Genomic DNA, 13,415 nt, shown 5'->3' with positions numbered 1-13,415 from the left:
TAACACAGGATTACTTGCTAGTTCTCAAGTATATTATTTATTTTCTGGCAGCTGTGTCTTTGCTCATGCCATCTTTTGTATCTATCACAATCTCACCCAGCCTCAAATGTCAAAAGTCCATCTTCCCGATTCTCCATAAACAGATATGGCTTCTTCCCCCCCTGCCACTGAATCTTCCCAGCATTTTGATTGTGCTTCTCTTCTGCCCTTATCACAACCTATCTTATTATAGCTATTTATATACTGATCTTTTCCAGAGTATTCTAGACATCTTGGTTGTAAGCACTGTGTTTCAGTCATCTTGGTATTCCCTCTTTTTCCCCCCCTTACCAAAGGCTGGCACAGTGCCTTTGCTCAATATATGCTTCTAAATTAATCAATAAAGGAAAAGGAAAAACTTTTTTTTTTAAAAAATTTATTTATTTATACAAGAGCTGGGGTATAGCCCAGAGGCGTGAGAGGGTAAGAGGATTCACCAGAGACAGAGTGGGGAACAGAACAGGCAGACTGATGAAATACACTGCTGAGGGGAGCAGTGGGCGAGACAGGAGAGGTCTGTCATGCCATGTGGGTATCTCTGCGGCTGGCGGGATCGAATTGGCACTGCAGAGGCTGTGGACAGCTTCACAGTGCAGCGCTCAACCGCCTGCGCCACCAGGGAGGTCCAAAAGGAAAAACTTTTATTCTCACCATGTCATTCCCCTTCCCCTCCTGCTCCAGGGCAGTGGACACATCCCCTTTGCAGATGTACTGCTGTGCTCTTAGTTCTCAGAGGGAGGGGTGGAGGCATTTTTTCCCAATGCATTCAGTGTTACTGAAGGGTTTATTAGTTTCTATCACAGGCTTTGGGGAGTTTTGAACAAATCCTCACACCCAATCAGCTCTGACTAGTGCTGTAACAAGGGAAGCATTCTCAGCAGTAATCTCTCCCCTGGTGAAATAGTAAAATGAGAAATAAAGAGCTGTTTTAAAATGAACTCTTACATGGGCCTCCCTGGGGGCCCAAGGGGATAAAACACAGCACTATGAAGCTATCTGCAGCCACTGAAGCACAAATTCAATCCTAGGCCAGGAGGTGATCCACATGGCGCAGCAGACTTCTCTTGTCTAGCCTGCTGCTCCCCTCAACAGTATGTTTCAGTAAATATGCCTGTTCTGCTCCCCACTCTGTCTCTGGTGAATCCTCTCACCCGCCCTCATCCCACACCTCTAGTCTGCACCCCAGCTCTTGTATGCATAAATTTTTAAAAATAAAATAAAATAAACCCTTACATGGACATAAGAGGTTACAGATGACCTGACTAAAGGTCAGAAACAGGACAAATCAAGACAAGGGGCAAATGCACAGATCATTTTCTACTTTAAAAGCAGAGTACAGGCAGTCATGTGAAGTTCTGATATAAAGACCTGAGTTTGATGTCTCATTGGGTCCAGACTCAACTTCTGGATCTACAAAGGGGAGTCAATATTGCTTTAATTTTTTTTCTCTCTCTTCTTTTAAATATATATAAACGTAAGTTTTAATATCTTTTTTTTAAAAAAGATTTATTTATTTATTTATTTATACAAACACTGGGTACAGTCAGAAGTGCAGGAGGGTGAGAGAATTCACCAGAGCCAGAGCAGGAACAGAATAGGCAGACTGACGAAATACACTGCTGAGGGGAGCAGGAGGCGCTAGCAGGAGAGGTCTGTGGTGACTTGTGGGACCCTCGCCGGTGCTGGGGAGCGAACTGGCACTCCAGAGGCTGTGGGCAGCTGCCCAGCGCTCAACCGCTGCGCCACCAGGGGAGGCCCACTTTAATTTTTTTTTATTAGGGATCTGGGGAGAAAATATAATTTTGCACAGCAAAAAAAGAAAAGAAAAAAAAAAAAAACTTGAGTTGGGTGCTGGTGATTTCCTTTTTATTAAAGAGAATTTATAATAGGAAAAAAAGTAGACAAAACAATAAAATGAGTACATCTCATTCATTTTCAAAAGTCAGCAACTCATAGCTAATCCTATTTCATTTATACTCCTAATCCTATTATTTTTTATAATAGCTTTATTGACTCATACACTGTACAATCCACCCATTTAAAGTATGTTCACTTGTTTTTAGTATATCCAGGTTTAGCAACCATGAATACAATTTCAGAATATTTTCAACTCCAAAAAAGAACCCTATGCTTGTTAAAAGTTACTCCCCATTTTCTCCCAACCTAGGTAAGCACCAATCCATTTTCTGTCTCTAAGGATTTTATATGTCTCTGGACCTTTCACATAAATGGAATAATAAATATGTAATCTTTTGTGTCTGACTCCTTCCATTTAGCATAATGTTCTCAACATGCACTCATACAGCATGTATCAACCCTTCATTTCACTAATCCACTCTATGGATGGGGCACATTTACTTATCCATTCATCAGCTGACTGACATGATTTGTTTCTGCTTTCTGGCCATAATGAATAATGCTACTACATTCTTTGGAGAAAAGGTTATTCAAATTCTTTACAATTTTAAGTTGGTGACTATCACTATTATTACTGCTGTCTTGTATGAGTTGCTTATGTACTCTAGAAACAAGTCCTTTATGTACCCCGGTTCTTGCATAAAAATAAATCTTAAAAAAAAAAGAAAAAGAAAAAGAAAATACTTCCCCTACTCTGTAGGTTGTTTTTTCCACTTTCTTTATAGCATCCTTTGTCATGGAAGAAAAAATTTAATTTTGATGATAACCAATTTATCTGTTTTTTTTTTCCTTGTTTCTTGTGCATTTGGTATATTCAAGGTCAAAAAGACTGACATCTATGTTTTATTCTAAAATTTAATAGTCTAGCTCTCATATATAGGTCTTTGTTTCATTTTGAGTTAATTTTTATATGTTAATCCATATATGGTATGGATTCCCAGTTTTCTTGGTCACATAGAAAACAAAAGGGAAGAACAGAATTTTAGGTCTGGAAACAGCCTTATTTAACCTCTTTACAATGAGAAAATGGATTCCCCAGAGACATAGGAGTCTTCAGGTTCATAACAATCTATGGAGACAGCCTCCCATGATGGCCACTGTGAATCTATAGCTATAGAGGTTCTACCACCTCTATCCATTCTGAAACCACAGAATAGCTTATGTGTAATTTCCCATATATACTGAAAAAGATACATATTTCAAAAATTTATTTCCAAAAATGAAATTTTTGCATTAAATTTGCTGGACAAATTACCTAATTTTCACCATGGAAGGGTAATCTTATGCTAATATGCTGTAGAAGTCTGAAAATAAAGACAACAAACCTAGAAATACTTTAAAAGAATCTCAAAACACTACTGTGATTTAAAAAACGTAAACAACATCTAACTAGAAGCAGAAATTATAATATGTGGTCTGGCTAATAAAAGCATATACTTGGGAAAACAAAGGGATGGAATATTTGAAAACTGGGAGCAGAGTTATACTTTGCATACTTATAAAGTGTGTGAGTCACTTCACAAGACTATAAAAATCTTATTAAAAAAAGAGACCAGCACTAGCATTTACAGAGCCCATACCATATGGCAATAACAAATGACGGATTCTAAAGGTAAGGTTGAAATACCAAGCACTCACTCAATCATCACAAAGCCTTATGATGGTAGAAATGGACATATCAATCCCCACCCCCAAATTAATAGAAAAGCATAGGACTTAAAACAGTGAAAACAATTTGGGAAATAAAAGAACAAAGCTGGAGAACATATACTACCTGATGACAAAGCCTACTGAAAAGCTGCTGTAACAAATAAGTAAGGCACATAGAACAGAGAGATAGAACTGAGAATCTAGAAAGAGATCTGTACATTTATGGTTAACTGACTTTTAACAACGATATCAAGGCAATGCATGGGGAAATCATCATTGTTTCAACATATGGTACTGAGATCATTGGCTATTCACATGGAAATAACTGAACTTAGTCCCTAATCTCATATTACATACAAAGTTAACTCAAAATAGATCACAGAACTAAATGTAAGAGATAAAACTACAAACTTCTGTAAGAATCTAGCAAACAAAAAAGAAATACAACTTTTCTTTTATAACTGTCCTAAATTGTTGAACAGGTAATAATTTTATAAACATTATGTATTATTAATTACAATAGCAGAGTTGAAGAATATTGTGCCTTCTCTAAGCTCCACAGTGAGAAACACCAATAGGAACCTGTGGCCTTCACTAAGGCCATGGCTCATAAGACTTGCAGATGTCAGCTTTTGAATCTTCCCATGCTTGTGGACTGGTTTAAAATGACCCAGTGGTGATCCACTGAGTGTCAGGATTTCTTCTGAGAGCTTTATGGAATAAATTAGTAAGGATAACAAGCAATCTATATGTGGAATCTTCACCCGCCCAGTAAGAATTCAGGACTCTCATAGCCCCAAGGTGGCATCCAGCTTGTCCTGTAGGAACAGACTGAAGACTTGAGTAAACTTTAGCTGGTTAATCCCTGTTGAGAGCCTGCTGCCCTAAAGGGAGCAGGAGTTTTTGGAGAATACCTGTTTTCTCTGCATACACAGTTCCAGGACGTTAGAAGTTCAACTTCTTCCCAGAATTGACTCCTATTTTCTGAGGACCTACTGGTTTGTGCGCATGTGCCCTATTAACCAGGAAAACTTGTTTTCAGCAGTAACTTATTAATCTATATAAGCAAAAACACAATTGCATGCTATTTTCTTGTTCCTTTGTTCATATCTTCAATAAAAGTTTGGGCTGGGAGAGTGAAAGGCAAAGCTGCTCTTGATGTCACTCTCCCCAGGCTCCCCCCACTGCAAATTCATTTAGACTCCAAGTCTTTGTTAATGGCAGAGAACTTCATCGGCTGTCCTGTCCATGGCAAATCCAATGATGGACAGACGTGCCATAGGCTACACCCTTATAAGTGTATGTTAGCAGTCACTAGAGTGCACAGGAATCCAATATATGACATAGCCATGCTTGGCCTTGTATCCCAGTATGCTGGCTTTATCAGGCCTGTAGAGAAGAGGACACTGGCGTCCTGAGAACTGGTGGTATTGCCAGCAATGTACACAAAGAGAAGGTAAATCACCACATAAGTGCTTGTGTTGGCTTACCTGATGACTGTCTCCAGATAAAAAGAGCCTTTTACTCTAGGAATAAATCTTCAAGGATTTAGCTAGGAAAAGTGCTCTTGGACTTATCATCAAAAGCATTAGCCAAAAAGAAAAAATTATAAATTGGGCTTTACAAAATTAATATTTGTGTGTCAAAAGATACCATTAGAAAATGAAAAGATGAGTCACAGACTGGAAGAAAACAACTGTGGAATATGTATTGGTAAAGGACTTGTATCCAGAATATATAAAGAATGTTTATAACTCATACCAAGATGAACAGCACAATTAAAAACAAGCAAAATTTGATATACAGTTTTAATATAATCCCAGCAAGATCTTTTGTAGATATAGACAAGGTTATTCTAAAATTTATATGTAAGGGAAAAGGAACTTGAATAGTTTAAACAATTTTGAAAAAAGAAGTAAGTGGGTTTCAGGGTAATACCAAATGCTGAGGTGGATGGATAGAAAATGGATCTCTCATACATTGCTGGTAGGAATGTAAAATGGTTTAGTCACTCTGGAAAATAGTTGAGCAGATATTTAAAAACTAAACATGTGCTCACCCTATAACCTAGTAATTATACTCTAGGACATTTATCCCAGAGAAATAAAGACCCGTGTTCACATAAAAACCTGTATTTATTACTAATATATTTTAAAACCTGCATTTTTTACCATTACATAGAAACAAAATTATACATGAATGTGTATGGTAACTTTATTAGTAATAGCCTCAAACTGGAAGCAAGCCAGATGGTCTTCAGCAGAGGAATGGTTAAACCAATTGTGTCATGTTCATATTGTAGAATATGTTGAATTTAGAAAAAGATGACTATACACTCCATTCCTGGGCTTCAACTACCAAGAAAACCAATATATAGGAGCAGATTTTTAGAGGTAAAACTGCCAGTTTTAATCCCTCCCCTCCCACTTTTTTTTTTTTTTTTTTTTTTTGCAAAAGCAGGAACTAAGGTTCCAAGAGTTGAGTTAAAACTTAAGCACATAGTATGAGGCTTGAGACATTAATTCCAATGTTTGCATTCCAAGTCTCTTTTTCTATACATTGAATATTTTTGTTTTCTCTGAACATTTTCTTCTTTAAAAAAGTTATCCTTTCTTCATTAAACTGACTTTCATAAAATTGACTGTAACTTTGTGGATCTATATCTGAATTTTCTCTTTGGGTCCAAAACTCCATTTGTCTATATTTTTGTCAATACTTCTATTTACCTAAGTCTTCTTCCATGTCTTTTACCAATGTTTTATTGTTTTCAGCATAAACTTACACAAAGCTTATTAGATTTTAACTAAATATTTCAACCTTCAAGTGTTTATAACTAGTATATAAAAATAAAATTTATATATTGATATCAAAAATGTTTGCTGTCCGGACAGCTTCACTTATAGGAGGAATATAGGGGAGCCAAATAAAAGATCAGGAAATAAACAATTTTTTTTTGTTGTTGTTACAGGAAACTATAAATTAGAGACATTCTGCAGGGGAGGAGGAGGGAGAGGGATCAAAATGGGAGGGAAGAGCAGAAGGGACTATCGTAACGGTGCACAGGTGAATTGGTGGCAGGAGTTTTACAAGAACTACACCTGAGAAGAGAAAGCACGCATTGTACAAAAATGAACAATGATGTAAAATATAAATAAACTTTAAAAAAATGATTGTTATCAAAACATGTTTGATATACTTTGACTTTGGTCCCAGCCATGGTAGAAGCAGTGGGATTTGGGGAATATTTAAAGAAAGGTAAGTACAAAGTATGTATATTTGAAAAGTGTTTATGTGGGTATATTTTTGTAATGGTATTTTCATGCAATCATTATACCAGATGTTTTATAAATGTTTATTTTGTAAATTGTGTGTGTGTGTATATATGCGAGTATACATTACATTAAAGTCACAAGCAATGCCATTATATATCAAAATGGAGAAATAAATAATACCAAGCATTAATGACATCTAAAATAACTGTAACTGTACCTACTCTTAGTGAGAATGCAAACTGGTATAACTACTTGAAATCATAATTCTGCGTCTTGAAAATTTGGGGGAAATGATCCCCTTTGACCAGCAATTCTCTTCCTAGGTAAATGCTCTTATGAGACCACACAAGCATTCCCAAGAAACATGTTCAAAAATATTCACAGAACTAGCTTTCATAACAGCAAAAAAGGCAACAATTTAAAATTCTTTCCATAGAAGAAAACAGCTGATGATATTTTCAACAACAGTATGAACAGTATGCAATAGTGAAATGATGATACAACATTGATGAAAAAGCAAATTATAGAATCTCACTGACAGCAATGTACCATTCACATAAAACTCAAAAGTACAGGACCTCCCTGGTGGCACAAGGAGTAAAGATGCAACCTATGAAGCTGTCCACAGCCTCTGTAGCACGAGTTTGATCCCCGTGCTGGCCAGGGAGCAAGCTGCATGGTGCCACAGACCTCTCCTGACTTGCCTGCTGCTCCCCTCAGCAGTGTACTTCGATCAATCTGCCTATTCTGTTCCCCACTCTGTCTCTGGTAAATCCTCTCAATCCCCATGCTTCTGGCCTGTACCCCAGCTCTTGTATGCATAAATAAATAAATCTTTAAAAAAAACCCTCAAAAGTACAAAATTAAGCAATACAATCTTCCCTTGGTATCCATGGGAAACCAGCTGCAGGACCCCTGAGGACACCAAAATCCAAGGACTCTTAAGTTCCTCATATAAAATAGCATATAGCATTTGCATATGACCTATGGACATCCTTCCATCTTTAATTCCATCTATAATACTTATAATACCTAATACAATGTAAATGCCATGCAGATAGCTATTATATTATATTGTGTAGGAATAGTAACAAAAAAAAAAAATCTGTGTATGTTCAGTACAGATGGAACCACTGCAGGCTTAATTACATGTATTTTCAATCAGCGGTTGGTTGAATCCAGGGATGCAGAACTTGTGGGTGTGGAGAGCCAACTATATGGTTTAAGAATTCATAAATATGTAATATATATGGGATACAAGGGAATATCAAATACATAATTCAAAATAGCAGTTTCACTTGGCAAGAAGAGAGCAGGGTAAAGAGAGGATGTTCTCCCAAGGCCTTAATGTCTTAGTTCTTAAACTAGATGGAAAATAAATACATATTTGTTTCATTAGTCTTGGTATCTTATACTCACTTATTCTTTCCATATATAAAATATATCTATTATGAGCCTATCACACATAAAAATGCTCAGCAAACTGAAAAACAGGAAAAAAAACCCACATTACAAAGCAAATGGACAATTTTAATATTGCAAAATATTAACGGAAAGGATGCATGCTCATCCAGTCAATTCAAATAAGGCAGCAGCAGCATGAAGTGAGAACAATTAGGCACATTCAAAAAAGAATGATAGGGAGAAAGTCCTATTAGATATTAAAAAGCTGTATAATTTAAGTCACATAGCACTGGTACAAATCAAAGATAAGGAAAACAGAAACAATGTTGAATTTAGTGCATGGCAATAGTGGCATTTTTTTTTAAAAGATTCATTTATTTATACAAGAACCGGGGCACAGGCCAGATGTGCAGGAGGGTGAGAGGATTCACCAGAGACAGAGTGTGAAACAGAACAGGCAGACTGACTGAAATACACTGCTGAGGGGAGCAGAGAGCGAGACAGGAGAGGTCTGCTGCACCATGTGGGTTTCTCCCTGGCCGGCTGGGATTGAACCTGCGCTGCACAGACTGTGGACAGCTTCACAGTGGTACTCAACCACCTGTGCCACCAGGGAGGCCCAATAGTGGCATTTTTAATTGGATAGGGATTTTTGTTTTTGTCTTTCTCCTCCTGATTTATAGCATTATCCCTATATTCCATTCATGTTGTTACAAATGGCGAGTTCATCATTTTTATAGTTAAAAAGTATTCCATTTTATTAGCACCTCTATTTGCCATTGTGAACTAATTCAACTAATCAATCAGTTCAGTAAAATGGCAGGATTCAAAATCAACACGCAAAAGTCAATAGCCTTCCTATACACAAATGATAAATCTGAAGAAGAAATCAAAAACCATCCCTTTCATTATCGAAACAAAAAAAATCAAATACTTGGGAATAAATCTAACAAAAGAGGTACAGGACCTATACAAAGAAAACTATAAAACACTGTTAAAAGAAATAGAAGAAGACACAAAGAAATGGAAAGACATCCCCTGCTCATGGATTGGAAGAATAAACATTATTAAAATGGCCATCCTACCAAAAGCAATATACAGATTCAATGCTATTCCAATAAAAATTTCAATGTCATTCTCAAAGAAATAGAACAATTATTGATGAAATTCATATGGAAGCACCAAAAACCCCATATAGCCAAAGCTCTCGGAAAAAAAAAAAAAAAAAAAGGGAATGGAGGCATCACACTCCCAGACTTCAAACTATACTACAAAGCCATAATCATCAAAACTGCATGGTATTGGAACAAGAACAGACACACAGACCAATGGAATCAAATAGAAAATCCAGAAATAAACCCACAGATTTATGGTCAACTAATCTTTGACAAAGGAGCAAAGAATATGCATTGGAGCAAAGAAAGTTTGTTCAACAAATGGTGCTGGGAAAACTGGGTCGCTACATGCAAAAGAATGAAGCTTGACTACTATCTAATACCATGCACAAAAACCAACTCAAAATGGATTAAAGAACTAGACATAAGACCTGAAACCATAAAATACATAGAAGGAAATATAGGCGAAACACTACATGATATGCACATCAAAGACATCTTTACAGACACATTACCCAAAGTAGTGATAGTGAAGGCAAAGATAAACAGCTGGAACTACATCAAATTAAAGAGCTTCTGCACAGCAAAAGGGACAGTAACAAAAACAAAGAGAAACCTCACCGACTGGGAGAACATTTTTGCACACAACACTAATGATAAAGGACTGATCACAAAAATCTACAAAGAGCTGATGAGACTCAACAAAAACAAAGAAAATAATCCAGTCAAAAATGGGCAGAAGAATTAAAAAGAAACTTCTTTGAAGAGGAAATGCCAATGGCCAACAGGCATATGAAAAAATGTTCAACATCACTTGTAATCAGGGAAATGCAAATCAAAACTACCATGAGATACCATCTCACACTGGTGAGAATGGCACATATTAAAAAAACTAGCAACAACAAATGTTGGCGAGGTTGTGGAAAAAAAGGAACTCTCTTGCACTGTTGGTGGGAGTGCAAACTGGTCCAACCACTATGGAGAGCTGTGTGGAGATTTCTTGACCTATTAAACATAGAGCTTCCATATGATCCAGCAATTCCACTCCTAGGTATTTACAAAAAGGACACAGAAACATCAATTCCAAAGAGCACCTGCACCCTTATGTTTATAGCAGCACTATTTACAATAGCTAAGCTTTGGAAACAGCCCAAATGCCCAAAAATAGATGACTGAATCAAGAAGATGTGGTACATATACACCATGGAATATTACTCAGCATTCAAAAAAGATAAACACATGCAATTTGCAGCAACACGGATGGCACTGGAAGGGATCATGCTCAGCAAAACAAACCAGAAAGAAAAAGAAAAATACCAGATGGTCTCACTCATAGCAGGAATCTAGAAAACTTAAAAAAGGGACCAGGAAAAAGAATAACTATAAAAAAGAAAATATCAAAATCAACAAATAACTATGAACCAGAGACACTCTATGGGGGTTGGGGGGCGGGGAAAGGAGGGCTTGGGGTGAAAATAAGGGGGTTGTAATTGTATGGGGAATATAGAAATAAAATTTAAATAAAAAAATAAAAAAAATAAAAAGGAGAGCTGTTTTATTTTCCTTGACTAAAAAAAAAACAACTGATTACAAGTGGTGTTGAACATGTTTTCATGTGCCTGTTGGCCATCTATATATCTTCTATGGAGATGTGTCTATTTAGCCCTTCAGCCCATTTTTTGACTGGGTTCTTTGTTTTCTTTTTGTTGAGTTGTATGCGTTATCTGTTCCTGGATATTAGGCCCTTGTAAAATATATGATGTGCAAAATTTTTCTCCCATCCAATAGGGTATCTTTGTTTAAATGATAGTGTTCAGAAGTTTTTAAAACTTTACTTAGTCCCCTTCATTTATTTTTGCTTTTGTTTTCCTTGCAACTGGAGTTGAGTCCCCAAAGGCATCCTTGAAGCCATGCTGAGACATGTTTTGTTTGTTTTCCCTTATGTATTTTATGGTTTCTGGTCTTATGTCCAAATATTTAATCCATTTAAGTTAATTTTTGTGTATGGAATGAGAGCGGTCTAGTTTCATTTTTCTGCATGTTCTGTCCAGTTTTCCCAGTACCATTTGTTGAAGACAATTTCATTTCTTTTGGTCCTTTTATCATACATTAACTATGCATATAAATCACAGTTTAAAAATTTCTGGGAATGCAGCTCAATGCAGCTCAATTTTGGAATGTAGCTCAAAGGATAGGCCTCTCCAACAAACAATTCTCAGATACCAGCAGGATATTGGAATATTCAACTGAGTTCTGACACTATCTAGCTGGAGATCAAATCCCAAAGGTAAAGGGTTCAGTCTCCCAAAACTGCTCTAGGCAAGCTCCACCTGGTTAACTGGGCTTCTGACTAGCATGTTACCCCGCTTCTCAGAAGTCACGTACCCCTCAAAAGCCCAGATTATCATCTGTGCTTCTGACCAAGTGGCTTTAAACCAGGGGTTCCCAGGACCCCCACCTCAGGTTCAATTAATTTGCTAGAGTTGCATGAAGAACTCAGGAAATTTATCTACTCACCAGATCACTGATTTATTACAAAGGATATTAAAGGACGCACTCAGCTGCAGTGCCGGTTCGATCCCTGGCTGCTCCCCGGCCATCAGAGGAGGGTCCCACGTGGTGCACAGACCTCTCCTGCCGCCCGCTCCTCTCCTCAGCAGTGTACTTTGGTCCTTCTGCCTGCTCTGCTCCCCGCTCTGGCTCTGGTGAATTCTCTCACCCTCCCGCGCTTCTGACTGTACCCAGTGCTTGTATGTATGTATAAATCAATCAATCAATCAATCAATCTTTAAAAAAAAATAAAGGACGCACTCAACAACCAGATAAAAGACATGCATAGGGCAAAGTATGGGGAAAAGGCACAGAGCTTCCCTGTCTTCTCCAGGCAACCTATTTTCCCACCAAAACCTTCATTTTCACCAATCCGTAAGTTCTCTGAAGTCCCTTCTCGTGGGCTTTTATGGAGGCTTTATTATAGACGTGACTGATTAAATCATTGGCCACTGGCAATTGAACACAACTTCTAGCCCCTGTCCTCTGGGGAGGACAGTGGGGTTTGGGGTAGAGTAGAAGTTTCAACCCTCTATTCAAGTTGTTTTCCCTGATAATCAGCCTCCTTTCTGAGGTTTTTTCCAAAAATTACTTTCATTAATATAACAAAAGACAATATCATCACTCAGAAAATTCCAAGCCTTTTGGCGGCACTATACCAAATACTAGAACCGTAGATGAAGACTAAGTATAAGAAATATGTGTTTTGGTCACCTGAAGGAGCAAAATATATATTTTGTAAATCACAGCATTTCACCAACTATCACTTAAAGCTTCTATTTTTCTTCTAAGGCCTGATTTTAACCACCACCTTTCCCCATTCCCAAATCTTGCCAAGCTAAACCTCCCCTGTTGATTTCATTAAATTTTCTAGTCCACATTTGATTCTATCAATAGATAAATATTCTTTTCACATTTGTTAGAAACAGAAACAACACAATCACTATCATAAATTCAAATCAGAGTTAAATGAAAGATTACATAAAAAATTAAGCTGCTGATTTTTTAATTAATCTTCAAAAAAGAACTATGAGGGCATGTAAAATAATTTTAGAAAATGTACAGAGATTTGCTCTATTTTCTTTAGCATGGAAATCTGAGGTTAAAGAACAAAGACTAATAGGAAACATATGGGGAAGATCAGTAACAAGATGAAATCTTGGCCCAAATACAGTCTGCCACATTTTACATACCAATGTCTCAAATAATAGATTAGACTTTTACAATATTGCCAAAGCATCACTTGAGACACTGTAAACATTTTTAAAATCTGAAGTATAGCAAAAAAAAAAAAAAAGACAAGAAAAGAAAAGAAAAAAAAAAAACAAAACCCACTGAGTTCTTTATAAAAATCTAATGGAAAACACTATTTTGAGGAAAATAAGCTCCAGGAATTATTTTACCTTATTAGTGTGCACAAGTCTGAAAAAATCTCCTAAAGAATGAACTCAAAGTTCAGTGCCAAGAG

General features: G+C 36.9%; 1 protein-coding gene across 1 annotated transcript in view; it reads right to left on the bottom strand.

Annotated features, from left to right (window-relative positions):
- Positions 1 to 13,415, bottom strand: part of CENPP (centromere protein P) — a 174,510-nt gene that overhangs the window by 114,860 nt on the left and 46,235 nt on the right. The window lies entirely within an intron of this gene.

This window comes from Talpa occidentalis, unplaced genomic scaffold (assembly GCF_014898055.3).
Source record: "Talpa occidentalis isolate TD23 unplaced genomic scaffold, MPIMG_talOcc4v2.1 talOcc4.7, whole genome shotgun sequence".
NCBI lineage: Eukaryota > Metazoa > Chordata > Mammalia > Eulipotyphla > Talpidae > Talpa > Talpa occidentalis.
This window is presented reverse-complemented; position numbering and strand designations above follow the sequence as displayed.